We start from the raw sequence: 16,942 nt of genomic DNA on the forward strand, positions 1-16,942 counted from the left end.
TATGAAAGTCCTGCCATCCCAGGAATCAATCTGGTGAACCTTCTTTGTACTCCCTCTATGGCAAGGATGTCTTTCCTCAGATTAGGGGACCAAAACTGCACACAATACTCCAGGTGTGGTCTCACCAAGGCCTTGTACAACTGCAGTAGTACATCCCTGCTCCTGTACTCGAATCCTCTCGCTATAAATGCCAGCATACCATTCGCCTTTTTCACCGCCTGCTGTACCTGCATGCCCACTTTCAATGACTGGTGTATAATGACACCCAGGTCTCGTTGCACCTCCCCTTTTCCTAATCGGCCACCATTCAGATAATAATCTGCTTTCCTATTTTTGCCACCAAAGTGGATAACTTCACATTTATCCACATTAAATTGCATCTGCCATGAATTTGCCCACTCACCCAACCTATCCAAGTCACCCTGCATCCTCTTAGCATCCTCCTCACAGCTAACACTGCCACCCAGCTTCGTGTCATCCGCAAACTTGGAGATGCTGCATTTAATTCCCTCATCCAAGTCATTAATATATATTGTAAACAACTGGGGTCCCAGCACTGAGCCTTGCGGTACCCCAGTAGTCACTGCCTGCCATTCTGAAAAGGTCCCGTTTATTCCCACTCTTTGCTTCCTGTCTGCTAACCAATTCTCCATCCACATCAATACCTTACCCCCAATACCATGTGCTTTAAGTTTGCACACTAATCTCCTGTGTGGGACCTTGTCAAAAGCCTTTTGAAAATCCAAATATACCACATCCACTGGTTCTCCCCTATCCACTCTACTAGTTACATCCTCAAAAAATTCTATGAGATTCGTCAGACATGATTTTCCTTTCACAAATCCATGCTGACTTTGTCTGATCATTTCACCGCTTTCCAAATATTGGTCCTCAAGTCCTTATAAAACTACCTGGACTGTGCTACATCCCACCCTGCTACTGGTAAAAACTTGTATCCTTTCAATCTTTCCTGTAGGTAGGTGACGAGAACTGCACTCAGTGCTCCAAATTAGTCCTCCCCAATGTCTTATACAACTTCAACATAACATCCCAACTCCTGTATTCAAAAAATTGATTTATGAACGCCAATGTGCCAAAAATATCTTTACGGCCCTCTCTACCGGTGGTGTAACGTTTAAGGAATTATGCATTTGTATTCCCAGGTTCCTTTGTTCTACCACACTCCTCAGTGCCCTACCGCTCAGCATATAAGACCGACCCTGGTTTGTCCTCCTAAAGTGCAACACCTCACGCTTCTGTATATTAAATTCCATTTTCCATTTTCCAGCCCATTTTTCCAAATGGTCCTGATCCCACTGCAGGCTTTGATAGTCTTCCCCGCTGTCCATTATACACCCAGTCTTGATATCTTGTGCAAATTAGCTGACCTAGTCAAACACACTATCATCCAGATCATTGATGTACTGTAGATGACAAACAACAATGGACTAGTTACAGGCCTCCGGTCAGAGAGGAAGCCATCTCATCCCACATTCCGGTTTCTCCCACAGGGCCAATGTTGGATGGATTGAAAGCAACTGAACCTTCTTGACCTGCCTCTCCCGCAGGACTTCGTCAAAGGCCTTTGCTAAAGTCCATGTATACAACATTCTCTGTCTTTCCTTCATCAGCTTACCTGGTAACCTCCTCAAAAAAGACTTTATTAGATTGGTTAGACATGGCCTAGCAGTGATAGAGCGTGTAAGTTATCAAGGATCGTGTGTTATAGTCATTGCATACATTATAATTGTATTCATAATTGCCTAGTACAGGTTGACACAAAATTTTCTTCAAATTAACTGGAGGGGGACTAATATCCTCGTGGATATAGTTTGTTAATGCTGAACGGTGGGATTTAAACTAGAGATGCAGGGGGATGAGAACCTGAATGCCAGAATAGTTAATGGAGAGGTTGTGGAGACAGATGTTGTTAAGACCTCAGACAAAGTCAGGAATCAAGAGGTTGAGCATGGTGCGACTAGTGTCCTGAGCTGCTTATATCTCAATGCAAGAGGTATCATAGGAAAGGCGGACAAACTCAGGGCATGGATCAACTCCTGGAATTAAGACATTGTGGCCATTAGTGAGACTTGGTTGCAGGAGGGGCAGGACTGGCAGCTCAATATTCCGGGGTTCCATTGTTTTGAACATGACAGAGCGAGAGAGATTAAAGGAGGAAGGGTGATATTACTTGTCAAGGAAAATATCATGGCAATACTCTGTCAGGTCTGACTGGAGAACTTGACCAGTAAGGTGTTATGAGTGGAACTGAGAAATAAGAAAGGTAAGACCACGTTAATGGGGCTACCAGACATTACAGACCACCCAACCGTCCAAGGGATTTAGAGGAATAAATTTGTAAAGAGATCACAGACTGTTGCAAGAAACACAAGGTTGTTATAGTCGTTGATATAGGAAGTTTCCTTCCCTTCCTCGATTTCACTGTCCCTATCTACGGAGACAGCTTATCCACCATTGGTCTAATAAACCAATGGACCCTCACAGCTACCTGGACTATGCTTTGTCCCACCCTGCTACTTGTAAAAACACCATCCCCTTCTTTCAGTTCCTCTGTCTCTGCCACATTTGCTCTCAGGATGAAGTTTTTCATTCCAGACTGAAGGATATGTCCTCCTTTTTCAAAGAAAGGGGCTTCCCTTCCTCCACCATCAACACCATCCTCAACTGCCCCTTTTCCATTTCAAGCACGTCTGCTCTTACCCCATTCTCCCGCCACCCTACCAGGGATAAGATTCCTCTTGTCCTCACCCACCAGCCTCTGCGTTCAGCACATAATTCTCTGAAACTTCCGCCATTTCCAACTGGATCCCACCACCAAACACATCTTTCCCTCCCTGCCCCCCCCCCCCCACTTTCTGCTTTCCACAGGGATCGTTCCCTACACAACTCCCTTGTCCATTTGTCCCTCCCCACTGATCTCCCTCCTGGCACTTATCCTTGCAAGCGGGACAAGTGCTATACCTGCCCCTACACCTCCTCCCTCACTACCATTCAGGACCCTAGGTGAGCCGACACTTCACCTGTGAGTCCGCTGGGGTCATATACTATGTTCGGTGCTTCTGGTGTGGCCTCTTGTATATCGTTGAGACCCAACGTAGATTGGGAGACCATTTCGCTGAGCATCTACACCCTGCCCACCAGAACAAGCCGGATCCCCTAGTGGCCGCCAATTTTAATTCCACTTCCCATTCCCATATGTCCATCCATGGCCTCCTCCACTGTTGGGATAAGGTCACACTTAGTTTGGAGGAACAACACCTTATATTCTGTTTGGGTAGCCTCCAACACGATGGCATGAACATCAATTTCTCAGCCTTCTGGTAATGCCCTACATGCCCATCTTCACCATTTCCCATCCCCTTGTCCCTCTCATGTTGTCCTCTAGCCCGCCCATCCCCTCCCCCTGGTGCTCCTTCCCCCACCCCAGCCCGCTTTCCTTCTTTCTTCCATGGCCTTCTGTCTCTTTCACCAATCAATTTCCCCACTCTTTGCTTCATCCCTCGCCCTCCAAGTTTCACCTATCACCTGGCATTTCTCTCTCCCCTCCCCCACCTTTTAAATCTACTCCTCAGCTTTTTTTCCTCCAGTTCTGCCGAAAGGTCTCGACTTGAAGCACCGACTGTATTTTCTTCCACAGATGCTGCCTGGCCTGCTGAGTTCCTCCAGCATTGTGTGTGTTTTGCTTGGATGTCCAGCATCTGCAGATTTTCTCTTGTTTATAGTAGTTGATTTTAATTTTTCACCTATTGGCTGGGAATCCCATACTGTAAAAGGACTAGGTGGGATAGAGTTTGTCAAATGTGTTCAGGAAAGTTGCCTTCGTCAGTACATGGAAGTCCCAACAAGAGAGCGTGTGATACTGGATCTGCTACTAGGGAATGTGGCACTTTCAATGAATTATTATCCCCAGACCCCTTTGTTCTACCACACTCCTCAGTGCCCTACCGTTCACTGTGTAAGGCTACTCTAGTTGCTCCTACTAAAGTCCAAAATCTGGCTCTTGTCTGCATTAAATACCATCCACCATTTTTCAGCCCAGATTTCCAGCTAATGGATATTCCTCTGCAAACTATGATAGCCTTCCTCACTGTCCACTTCACCCCCAGTCTTGGTGTCATCTGCAAATTTACTGATCCAGTGAACTATATTATCATCCATGTTGTTGATAGAGATGACAAATAACAATGGACCCAGCACTGACCCTGTGGCAGACCGCTAGCCACAGGTCTCCAGTCAGAGAGGCAACCATCTACTACCACTCTCTGACTTCTCCCACAAAACCAATGTCTAATCCAATTTACTTCCTGATCCTGAATGCCGAGCAACTGAACCCTCTTGACCAGCCTCCTATGCAGGACCTTATCAAAGGTCTTGCTAAAGTCCATGCAGATAACATTCACAGCCTTGACTTCATCCACTTTCCTGGTGACTTCCTCAAAAAAACTCTAAGATTAGTTAGATATGACCTACCATGCATGAAGCCATGCTGACTACCTTAAATCAGTCCATGTCTAACCAAATGCTTATATATCTGGTCCCTTAGACTACTTTCCAATAACTTTCCCATAACTGATGTCAGACTCACTGGCCTATAATTTCCTGGATTCTGTTTAGAGACTTCTTTTAAACAGAAGAACAACATTGGCTATCCACCAATCCCGATACCTCTCCTGTTGCTAAGGATGTTCTATACATCTCTACTGCAATTTCTGCACTTGCCTCCCGTAGGGTCGGGTGAACACCTTGTCAGACCCTGGGGATTTATCCACCCTGATTTGCCTCAGGATAGCAAATACCTGCTCCTCTGTATTCTGTACAGGGTCCACTTTGCCCCACTTCTATAGACTCCGCATTGACCTCCTGAGTAAATACAGATGCATTTAAGATCTCCCCCACCTGTTTTGGTTCCACACATAGGTTACCATTCTGATCTTCCAGAGGTCCAATTTTGCCCCTCGCCAACCTTTTGCTCTTAACATATCCTTAGGATTCTCCATCACTCTGTCTGCTAGAGCAACTCCATGCCTTCTTTTAGCTTTCCTCATTTCTCTTGTATACCTGCTATGCACCTCTTTTTTTTCCTCTTAACCAGGGCCTCAATATCTCCTGAAAACGCAGGTTATCTTTATCTTTTATTCTGACACACACATACAAGGTTTGTATTCAAATTTTGTCTTTGAAGGCCTCCCACTTTCCAAGTACACATTTGCTGGAGAACAGCCTGTCCCAGTTCATATTTGGCAGATCATTTCTGATACCATCAAAGTTGGGCTTTCTCCAACTCAGTGTTGTCAAGAAGGCGTATGGTGTGATGGCCTTCATCAACCGTGGGATTGAGTTCAAGAACCATGAGGTTATGTTACCGCTATAGAAGACAGTTAGACCCCACTTGGAGTACTGTGTTCATGGATGCTATAGAGAGATTGCAGAGGAGATTTACAAGGACGCTGCCTGGATTGGGGAGCATGCCTTATGAGAGTAGGTTGAGTGAACTTGGCCTTTTCTCCTTGGAGCGACAGAGGATGAGCGGTGACCTAATAGAGGTGTATAAGATGACGAGAGGCATTGATCATGTGGATAGTCAGAGGCTTTTTCCCGGGGCTGAAATGGCTAATACGAGAGGGCACAGTTTTAAGGTGCTTGGAAGTAGATACAAGAAGGATGTTAGAGGTAAGTTTTTCACACAGCGAGTCATGGGTGTGTGGAATGTGCTGCCAGTGAAGGTGGTAGAGGCGGATACAATAGGATCTTTTAAGAAACTCTTAGATAGGTACATGGAGCTTAGAAAAATAGAAGCTATGCAGTAGGGAAATTCTAGACAGCTTCTAGAGTAGGTTACATGGTCGGCACAACATTGTGGGACGAAGGGCCTGTAATTTGTGGTAGATTTTCTAGGTACCATGTTCTGTGTTCTAATTCAAAATCTGCATCTGGTTCAACTGAGTGAAGGTCGAGCATCACTTCTCCACTAAACACCTACTGAACTAACCTCCTTGGAATTCCTAGAGTTAGGGTATTAAAATAAACAAGATGATATCTATACTAGTAGTACTATATTGCATGCTGCCCATCAGTTTGGGTTAACATAGCAGACATCCCACCTCTCCCGGAAGTTCCGGGAGTCTCCTGCATATGGATAGTGGCTCCCTGATGCCAGGAAATTATATACAATATCCCAGAAATAGATTTTTTTTGAGAGGGAGAGCGAGCATCTTGATTGGTCTCTCTTTGTGCTAAGAGTGGTTCCCAACCACCAGGCCACGAGGAAATGATATGATTTGGCGATATGAAATGGTAAGAGTCAGCGGCACCTTTCCTCATTCCCTGTCACGCACTGTTGAATTTTAACACACGCGAGGTCATCAGTGACCCGAGACGTGCAAAGGAATGGGTCCGTGACCCATTGGTGAATGTCCCCGGCAAATCATCCATGTCAGCGCAGGAAAAAGATCAACTCCTCGAGCTTGCAAATGACGGCCATCCCACCCTGCAAAAACTCATTTCAGGGAGGTAGCAGCCCCTGCCCCCCGCAACCCCATATTCCCCCCTCCCCAGGGTCGACTGCCAAGGGTGTATGTAATACTTTGTTTAGTGATTTTGTCTAATCTGTAAACCAAGTTGGGTATATGCAGAAAATGTGACATTAAAATATGTAATTATATTATCATGTTTATTCTATTACAACTTTAAGCAAGTCTACAGGGTGTTTGGTCTCATCACACAGGACATCAATAGAGTAGCCAGCCAGCTAGTTTAAATAACGTTAGCTACGCTAATAAACAAATAACACCTGTTAAACTCACCTCAACCTGTCTCTTACATTTTAACCCACCATGGGCAATAGAAAAGTCACTGTTGCAAACAGTGCAGTGAGCAACACTGTCATCATTTTTGAGGTCGACTGTAAAGCCCGCCCACAGAGAGAACTGATAGGTCTACTTAGCAGGGGTCCGCAATCGTTTTTGCACCGCAGACCGGTTTAATATTGACAATATTCTTGCGGACCGGCCGACCGGGGGCGAGGGTGTGTTAATCACAACCGGAATATAGGTGGTAAGTCAATCGCATCATAACATTTTAAGTAACGTTTGGATATTAAACACACAGTGCATATTTTCCCCGTATGAACATATAGAATCATTGCAACACACCAATATCGCTGAATCAGTGGGAGCCCTGGGCTTGTTTTCCTGCAACAAGATGGTCCTATCGAGGGGTGATGGGAGACAACGATACTCGAAGGGGGTTCCTTTTCTCCAGTCTATTCCGCAATTTCGTTCTCGTTGCATTCATTACAGAAAACTCCGCTTTGCAGAGATATGTTGGAAATGGAAGCAACGTTTTCAGTGCTTTCGTGGCTATCTCAGGATATTCAGCCTTGACTTTGATCCAGAATGCCAGCAGAGATGTTATATCAAACATACTTTTCAGCCCACCGTCATTTGTCAGACATCCCACCTCTCCCGGAAGTTCCGGGAGTCTCCCGCATATCGATAGTGGCTCCCTGACGCCCGGAAATTATATACAATATCCCGGAAATAGATTTTTTTGAGAGGGAGAGAGAGCATCCTGATTGGTCTCTGTTCGTGCTAAGAGTGGTTCCCAACCACCGGGCCACGAGGAAATGATATGATTCGGCGATATGAAACGGTATGAGTCAGCTGCACCTTTCCTCATTCCCTGTCACGCACTGTTGAATTTTAACGCACGTGAGGTCATCAGTGACCTGAGACGTGCAAAGGAATGGGTCCGTGACCCATTTGTGAATGTCCCCGGTGAATCTCCCATGTCAGCGCGGGAAAAAGATCAACTCCTCGAGCTTGCAAATGATGGTGGGCTGAAAAGTACGTTTGACATAACATCTCTGCTGGCATTCTGGATCAAAGTCAAGGCTGAATATCCTGAGATAGCCACAAAAGCACTGAAAACGTTGCTTCCATTTCCAACATATCTCTGTGAAGCGGAGTTTTCTGTAATGAATGCAACGAAAACTAAATTGCGGAATAGACTGGACATAAGGAACCCCCTTCGAGTATCGCTGTCTCCCATCACCCCTCGATAGGACCGTCTTGTTGCAGGAAAACAAGCCCAGGGCTCCCACTGATTCAGCGATATCGGTGTGTTGCAATGATTCTATATGTTCATACGGGGAAAATATGCGCTGTGTGTTTAATATCCAAACGTTACTTAAAATGTTATGATACTATTGATTTATCACCTATATTCTGGTTGTGATTAACACCCCCGCCCCTGGTCGGCCGGTCCGCAAGAATATTGTCAGTATTAAACTGGTCTGCGGTGCAAAAACGATTGCGGACCCCTGCTAAGTAGACCTATCAGTTCTCTCTGTGGGCGGGCTTTACAGCCGACCTCAAAAATGATGACAGTGTTGCTCGCTGCACTGTTTGCAACAGTGACTTTTCTATTGCCCATGGTGGGTTAAAATGTAAAAAACAGGTTGAGGTGAGTTTAACAGGTGTTATTTGTTTATTAGCGTAGCTAACGTTATTTAAACTAGCTGGCTAGCTGCTAAGGAGCTACTCTATTGATGTCCTATGTGATGAGGCCAAACTCCCTGTAGACTTGCTTAAAGTTGTAATAGAATAAACATGATAATATAATGTAAGTACATATTTTAATGTCACATTTTCTGCATATACCCAATTTGGTTTACAGATTAGACAAAATCACTAAACAAAGTATTACATACACCCTTGGAGATCGACAGGGTGGGGTGGGGGGATATGGGGTTGCGGGGGGCGGGGGGCTGGGGTGCTACCTCCCTGAAATGAGTTTTTGCAGGGTGGGATGTCTGACATAGTATCACTGGAAAACTACTGGAGACCACAATCAGCATAAGAAACAGAAGGAAGCAGCATGTTTCACCACTGTAAATGATCACAATTAACCATTTCATCCACAAACTCAGTATCCCACTTGTGAACCTCACTGGTCACAGCCTCCCAACCCAAAGCTATCTTACTTATTTCTGCTCTCTGTTTTCTATCCACTAACAAGCCCAGATCCACACCAGCTAATTCTATCTGCTTCAATGGTATTTATTAACCCCGTGTGATATCTTGTTAAAGACCTTTAGATAAAGCAAATGCACCATGTTCGCTGGTTGTCATTATCTTTACCGCTATTTACATAAAACTCTAATCAGTTTGTCAAACATTAGTTCCCTTTCATACAGTATATCCATGCTAACTGCATTATCTTTAATCAGTAGATATCCCTCACATTCTGCTTTCCCATTTTCTTATCCATTGCTTGGTCTAACTTCACTGAAATTTTCCCATTCCTTACATGCACTGGTTCCTTTTAGGTTTTTCCTTTGATTTCTCTTCTTCATCACAGATGGACCACATGTCCTGCTGTTTTTTATGTGTTTCTGATAAACTAGGTATTAATTCTTTGGGAGTTTTCTGTACCAACTCCTATTACGGCTTTTAATCGGTTTCCTATGCTATCATGTACAACTCATACTTCATGGATACCTGAACTTAGATGTACATAGAACATAGAATAGTACAGCACAGTACAGGCCCTTCAGCCCACAATGTTGTGCTAACCCTCAAACTCTGCCTCCCATATAAGCCCCCACCTTAAATTCCTCCATATACCTGTCCAGTAGTCTCTTAAACTTCACCAGTGTATCTGCCTCCACCACTGACTCAGGCAGTGCATTCCACGCACCAACCACTCTCTGAGTAAAAAATCTTCCTCTAATATCCCCCTTAAACTTCCCACCCCTTACCTTAAAGCCATGTCCTCTTGTATTGAGCAGTGGTGCCCTGGGGAAGAGGCACTGGCTATCCACTCTATCTATTCCTCTTGTAAAACCTTGATTTCTGATTAAACTAAATCAGTTTCAATAAAACTGTCATTTAATGATTACTGACCTCCAAGGGCCAATTAGCAAAAAGATTACTGATTACCCTTTAATACGTAGACACGAGGAATTCTGCAGATGCTGGAAATTCAAGCAACACACATCAAAGTTGCTGGAGAACGCAGCAGGCCAGGCAGCATCTCTAGGAAGAGGTCCAGTCGACGTTTCGGGCTGAGACCCTTCGTCAGGACTAATTGAAGGAAGAGCTAGTAAGAGCTCTTACTAGCTCTTCCTTCAGTTAGTCCTGACGAAGGGTCTCGGCCCAAAACGTTGACTGTACTGATTACCCTTTCTCACAGTTTCGAGATCTAATATAACCCTGGTTCATTCCTTAATATACTAATTTAGGAAACCATCTCTAAAGTACTCAATAAATTTAACCTCCACATTATTACTGTTAATCTGATTTGCCCAGATTAGATGTAAATGAAAGACCTAATTTTATCATATTCTATGGTAGGTAATAGAATAACAAGACATTAAATGTGTATACTGTAGGGTCTAGATTTATTCTCTACCTTACGTTACGAAAACCGCTCAGAAGCAAAGAGCCTGATGTTTGCTGACCCTCATTGTTTCTTTGCTCCGCTTAAATCGACTTTGCTTCTTGATTTTCTGAGTCCTGTTCTGTTCTCTACAGCCTTTATCCTGCTTTTTATTATCAGCACTGCCATTGTCAGAATGTCAGTGATTGTCAGAAGAGTTGTCTGCAATTGGGTCCAAATGTGTAATGTGTTCATGCGCCGAGCACGGTGAAGCTTTAAAGCTGCCAAGGTTGTGGACAATACAAGGTTAGGCAGGGGGGCAGTCAGTGTTCAGGGAACAGGGAGTCTGCAGAAGGACTTAGACAGATTGGGAGAATGGGGAAGAAGTGGCAGATGGAATACGGTGTAGGGAAGTGTGTGGTCATGCACTTTGGTAGAAGAAATACTGGTGTAGTCGGGTCTTAATTAGGGAGTCCTAATGCAGGATTCTCTAAAGGTTAACCTGCCTGCTAGTTGTGTCAGTAGCAAGGAAGGCAAATGCAATATTAGCATTTATTTCAAGGGGAGCTGAATATAAAAGCAAGGATGTAATGTTGAGGCTTTAAAGGGCTCATAGAGTATTGTGAGTAATTTCGGGCCCCAAAAGATGTGCTGGCATTGGAGAGAATCCAGAGGACATTCACGAGAATAATCCTGGGAATGAAAGAGTTAACACATGGGGAGCATTTGATGGCTCTTAGCCTGTAATTACTGGAGTTTAGAAGAATGAGGGAGATCTCATTGAAAGACCTAGACAGGGTGGACATGGAGAGGATGTTTTTAATAGTTTCAAAGTCCAGGACCACAAGACACAGCCTCAGAATGCAAGGGCAAAGATGAGAAGGAATATTTTTAGGCAGAGTGTGAATTCATTGCCGCAGATGGCTATGGAGGCCAAGTCATTGGGTATATCTAAAGTAGAGGTTGATAGTTTCTTGATTAATAAGGTTGTCACGGTTTACAGGAAGAAGGCAGGAGAATGGGGTTGAGAGGGATAATAAATCAGCCATGATTGAATGGCAAAGTAGACTCGATGGGCTGAATGGCCTAATTTTTGCTCCTACGTCTTCTGGTCTTATAAGGTACAAAGTCATAACAAGCAACACACATCAAAGTTGCTGGTGAACGCAGCAGGCCAGGCAGCATCTATAGGAAGAGGCGCAGTCGACGTTTCAGGCCGAGACCCTTCGTCAGGACTAACTGAAGGAAGAGTGAGTAAGGGATTTGAAAGCTGGAGGGGGAGGCCTCCCCTTCCAGCTTTCAAATCCCTTACTCACTCTTCCTTCAATTAGTCCTGACGAAGGGTCTCGGCCTGAAACGTCGACTGCGCCTCTTCCTATAGATGCTGCCTGGCCTGCTGCGTTCACCAGCAACTTTGATGTGTGTTGCTTGAATTTCCAGCATCTGCAGAATTCCTGTTGTTTGCGTTTAAAGTCATAACAAAGTAGTTTGTGAGACCAAGAGTCCATCTTGTCATACTAGGGAATCCTTTGATAGTCGTATAACAGCAGGACAGAAGCTACTCTTGAGACTGCTGGTATGTGCTTTCATGCTTTTGAATCTCCTGCCTGATGGGAAGTGTGAAAAGAGGCAATGACAGAATCTACCGGCTGTTTTACCGAGGCAATGAGAAATGTGGACAGGATCCGTGGAGGGGAGGCTGGTTTCTGTGATGTACTGAACTCTGTCCACAACTCTCCGGACATGGGAAGAGCTGATACCATACCAAGTCACGATGAAGACGAGACATATGTTCTTTCAAGTTTGGAAGAAGAACCCACTGAAATTTACAAAGTTCACTCAATGAGGATTCAGTGAAGCTGTTTTCCCTGGTGAAGGAGTCTGGAACTATAGGTTATATCCTCTGAATAAGGAGCAGACTAGTTAGTACAGAGATGAGGTGGATTTTCCACACCCAGAGGGGGCTGAATCCACGTAACTCTCTGCCACAAAGGGCTATGGAAGCCCACTGAGCTTACTCAAAACAGAGATTGATAGTTTCTAGATGTTAAAGACATTGATGGATTTAGGGATTAAATATGAAAGCCGAGCTGCGGTAGAAAGTCAGCTTGGCAGAACAGGCTTTAAGGGGATTGATGGCCTATATCTACTCCTATTTCTTATGCTGTCTCCTTAAGTAATTTTCTTTCCTTTCAAGATGTTTCGACCCATTTCCATACCATTTCCAGCATCTGCAGGCTATCTTGTGTTTATAATACAATCACCATTCTGTCTAACAGTCCATCTGTCCACTCAACTATCACTCCTTTTGTCTAGATTGAACAACACAATTGAGTTGACTTCCAGGCCCATGCCCTAATCAAAGCCCCTGCTCAACCATGGAAACAACATTCATCAGAGCCATAAATTATTTTATTTCCTGTGATCCTTTTTGTCATTTAATTATCCTGGGCATAGTTTGCAAAACAATGACATTTACTTCATGAGGTAATGAATCATAATTCAACCAGGACTGATTTCAGCCTTTCTTTTATCGCAGTAGCTGCTACCATGACTTCTATATTCCAAAGAACAAACAGTTTATAAATACAAGAGCAAGGTACAGATTAGGCCTCTTGCTTTGCAAACGTGCCAAATAATTATTTCCAGCATCTTCTGCTTTACTTCTGTGTTGTACAGACAATGGATATGTTTTGCAAGTAATAAATATTCAGTTTATACAACATATTTATCCTGCAATTTACAGTATGAGTTTATTTAGCTCATCAGACCTATTACATAGGCACTTAAATCTGTAATACTGCTTTTGCAAAAATACAAAATCATTCAGCAGTTTTTAAGATTGTTGGTTCACTGAAAAATCACTTCACTTCAGATATAAGCTCTCCCTGTGCCAAATGGACATTGGCACGTCTGGACACCTGGCAGCTCGAAGGCCGGACACTGTGTACCTTCTGTAAACACATCCTGCACTCATCATCTGAAATTGCTTCTCGCAATTCAGTTCGATGACCACAATGACTTTTTAGATCACCGGATGTTTCTGAAGTCCACAGGTTTTAAGACAGAGGCGGCCTTGATACTGTGGCGTGAACCGTACAGTCCGCTGACCGTGGAACACGCTGTTGTAAAAGCTTCCGTGGCATCTGTCACAAGTTACCTCCACTGTGCTGCTTTAAGGAGTAGCATGGAACCACTCAACCTGAGCAAATGGCAGCGTTTCCCACAACCCACAGAAGCTGCCTGGAGGACAATGGCTTCATGACAAGACACCTGGTGGAAGCCTAGATTTTTCCAATCGTCGCAGTCTAAAATTCAAACTAATCTCAATCTTTCAAAATGTATCTTTTATAGCACTAAAAAAAAGTGCAGTTCCTTCAATTAGAATGAGCAGCAGGATAGAACGTAATTGATAAATGTGCGTTAACGTTATACATTTCTGTGTTAAGTTTTAACGAGACAGAACCAGTTTTAATGAAACAACCACAATGCCAGGAAGTAATTAGGCAGTAAGTGTTTGTGGTAGGCGGAGAAGAATAAAGAATTACTTAGCCGTACTTTATTATTAGTTAATATTATTATTATTACATTTATTGTTATTATAATCATTATTATTACTAAGTGTGTTTTTAAATATTGGTGCTGTAACAAAATATCTGCCCACTCGGGATCAATTAAGTACTTATTATTAACAAGAGGGGAAATTGATCGGAATGGTTCAGGGGTTTTAGTAATGAAACTAGACCAGAAAATTTTGGTTAGTTTCCCTGGAACAGACAGAGTTGAGAAATGAAGATTCATGACGGTATTTGGTAAGATGCATGAGGAGAAATTGCTCCTACTAGCTGAGGGGTTAAGAACTGGAAGAAACAAATTCAGAGAGATTAGGAAATGCTGGAGCTGGGCAGTAGAATGGCACAGGTATTAGCTCTGCTGTTTCACAGCTCCAGTGCTGTCTGTGTAGAGTCAGCCTGTTCTCTCTGCCGCCCTCGGGGTTTCCTCCGGGTGCTCTGAGTTCCAAAGGTGTGCCAGTCAGTGGGTTAACCGTGTGCTGCCAATTTCCGCAAGTGTGCAGACGAGCCATGGAGGGGCTGATGGGAGTGTGTCAGTGACAGTGGGCGATGGGTGAGGATGGGAGCAGGATGATCAATGTAGACTCAGCCCTCTCGACAGCCTATTTCCCTGCTCCACGTTTCTATGACTGTGTGAACCGAGTATTCTCACGCTTAGTGATTATGATCTGGAATTCACTGTGTTGAGGAAGCAGATTTAATTTTGGCTTTCAGAAAGGAATTGTATGAAGTGAAGAACAATCGCTAGGCACTGGAGATGTTACTGACAGGATTGCACAGGAAGTAACCAGCTCAGGTCAAGGGGTTAAATTACTTTCTGCAATGCTGTAGAAAGTCCTGCAGTGCTGGGATGAGTAATTTTATCTGTCACATGTCTATGGAAACATACTTCCCTCCGGGACAAGGCTCAGGAGCTTGAAGACTTATACAGCCAGATTTGGGAACAGCTTCTTTCCAACTGTGATAAGACTGCTGAATGGATCCTGACCTGGATCTGGGCCGTACCCTCCAAATATCCGGACCTGCCTCTCGGTTTTTTTGCACTACCTTACTTTCTATTTTTCTATTTTCTATTTATGATTTATAATTTAAATTTTTAATATTTACTATCGATTTGTACTCCAGGGAGTGGGAAGCACAGAATCAAATATCGCTGCGATGATTATACGCTCTAGTATCAATTGTTTGGCGACAATAAAGTATAAAGTATAAAGTACTGCAGAATGCTGCACTGTGATCGTAAGACCACAAGGTATAGGAGCAAATTAGGCCATTCAGCCCATCGAGCCTAATCCATCATTCACTCACGGTTTGTTTATTTTCTCAACATTCTCCTGCCTTCACTCTCTAACACGTAACCCCCTTACCAATCAAGAACCTATCAATCGCCATCAATGACACTCCACTGCCATCCATGGAAAAGAGTTCCATTGACTCACTATCCTCTGGGCTGAAGAAATCCCTCCTCATTTAGGCTCCTTTATTCTGCGGCTGTGCCCTCTGATCCCGGCTCTGACCATTTGAGTCAAATGACCTTTTTATGTGTCATAACTCTAGGTAGTTATAAGATTTCCTGCTCTCCTACAAATAGAAACATGCTAATCCCATTTAAATGGCTTTATTTTTAAATCAATAGTAGCACTCTAGGGCCGGGCAAATAGCTTCCAACTTGCTTGCAGCAATCTGAGATTCTTTTTTTAGAAAGTATACATGACTCAGCCAGGCCTCATAACTGTTTTCAAGCTGAATTGTGACACTGTCTCAAAGTTGTTTAAAATAGAAACCACGCAAAGAGAAAAGATAGCCTTCATTTCGTAGTCGGCATCAACTCTGACTTCATGGCCAAGTACTGAAAAGGTTGGACTAGTTATTCTCACATCAAAATGATGTCTTGGCAAAGCAGAAACATAACATTGACAAAGAAAAGTCCTCTGACTATCACCATACATATGTCATGTGATTCATACTCAGTACTCCACCTCTCCCTAGTGAAGAGCATTCTGCCTCCTTGCACTGACGGAAGATGCACCAGTGGGAGGAAAAGCATGTTCCTGATGCCTTGGACAAGCTGCTCCACAGTGCAAACTCTCTGGGAGCTGGTGCTCTCACTGTTTCTAACTATTAGAACCAGAGCATTCTGACTGCCCTCGGGGGGTCAGGATTACAACTGGGCAGAAGGACCACAGATGCCATTAAAAGGAAGAAATTATGAAATTAAGGCTGGTATCAAAATTCAAATTGTTACAAAGTTATAGACCATTACAGCACAGCAATAGGCCTTTTGGCCCATCTAGACCCTGCCAAATTATCATTTATCTCTTAAGATCATAAGAGATAGGAGCAGATTCGGCCCATCAGGTCTGCTCTGCTATTTCATGCGACGCACACTGAATGCTGGAGGAACTCAGCAGGCCATGGAGCATCGATGGAAAAGGGTCTCGGCCCGAAACGTCGACCGTACTCTTTTCCATAGATGCTGTCTGGCCTGCTGAGTTCCTTCAGCATTTTGTGTGGGTTGCTCGGATTTCCAGCATCTGCAGATTCTCTCGTTTCTGATTCCGCTATTTATCACATCTGATCCAGTTTCCTTCTCAACCACATTCTCCCACCTTCCCCCCGTCACATTTCATGCCCTGTCTAATCAAAAACCTATCAATCTCTGCCTTAAATACACCCAATGACCTGGCCTCCACAGCCGCCTGTGGCAATAAATTCCACAGATCCACCGCCCTCTGGCTAAAGAAATTCCTCCTCATCTCTGTTCTAGAGCGATATTCCTCTACTCTGAGGCAGTGCCCTCTGGTCCAAGGCTCCCTGCCATAGGAAACATTCACATCCCCTCTGTCTAGGCCTTTCAACATTCAATGGGTTCCAATGAGATTCCCCACCATTTTTCTGAATTCCAGTGGGTACGGGCCAGAGCCATCAGCTGCTCCTCATATGATAACCCATATAACTGGTGTTTCCTC

At 44.0% G+C, this 16,942-nt stretch overlaps 1 protein-coding gene across 2 annotated transcripts in view; it reads right to left on the reverse strand.

Annotated features, from left to right (window-relative positions):
• LOC134338511 (solute carrier family 2, facilitated glucose transporter member 11-like) overlaps positions 1-9,868 on the reverse strand; it is an 82,067-nt gene extending 72,199 nt beyond the window's left edge. Inside the window, exon 1 of one of the 2 annotated variants that reach the window (XM_063034384.1) lies at positions 9,782-9,868. The gene's annotated coding sequence lies outside the window, so the exon portion shown is untranslated. The remainder of the gene's footprint in view (positions 1-9,781) is intronic. The other variant, XM_063034382.1, reaches the window with a different exon arrangement.
• Positions 9,869-16,942: the final 7,074 nt, after the last annotated feature.

The sequence above is a fragment of the Mobula hypostoma genome, chromosome 27 (genome assembly GCF_963921235.1).
Source record: "Mobula hypostoma chromosome 27, sMobHyp1.1, whole genome shotgun sequence".
NCBI classification, from domain to species: domain Eukaryota; kingdom Metazoa; phylum Chordata; class Chondrichthyes; order Myliobatiformes; family Myliobatidae; genus Mobula; species Mobula hypostoma.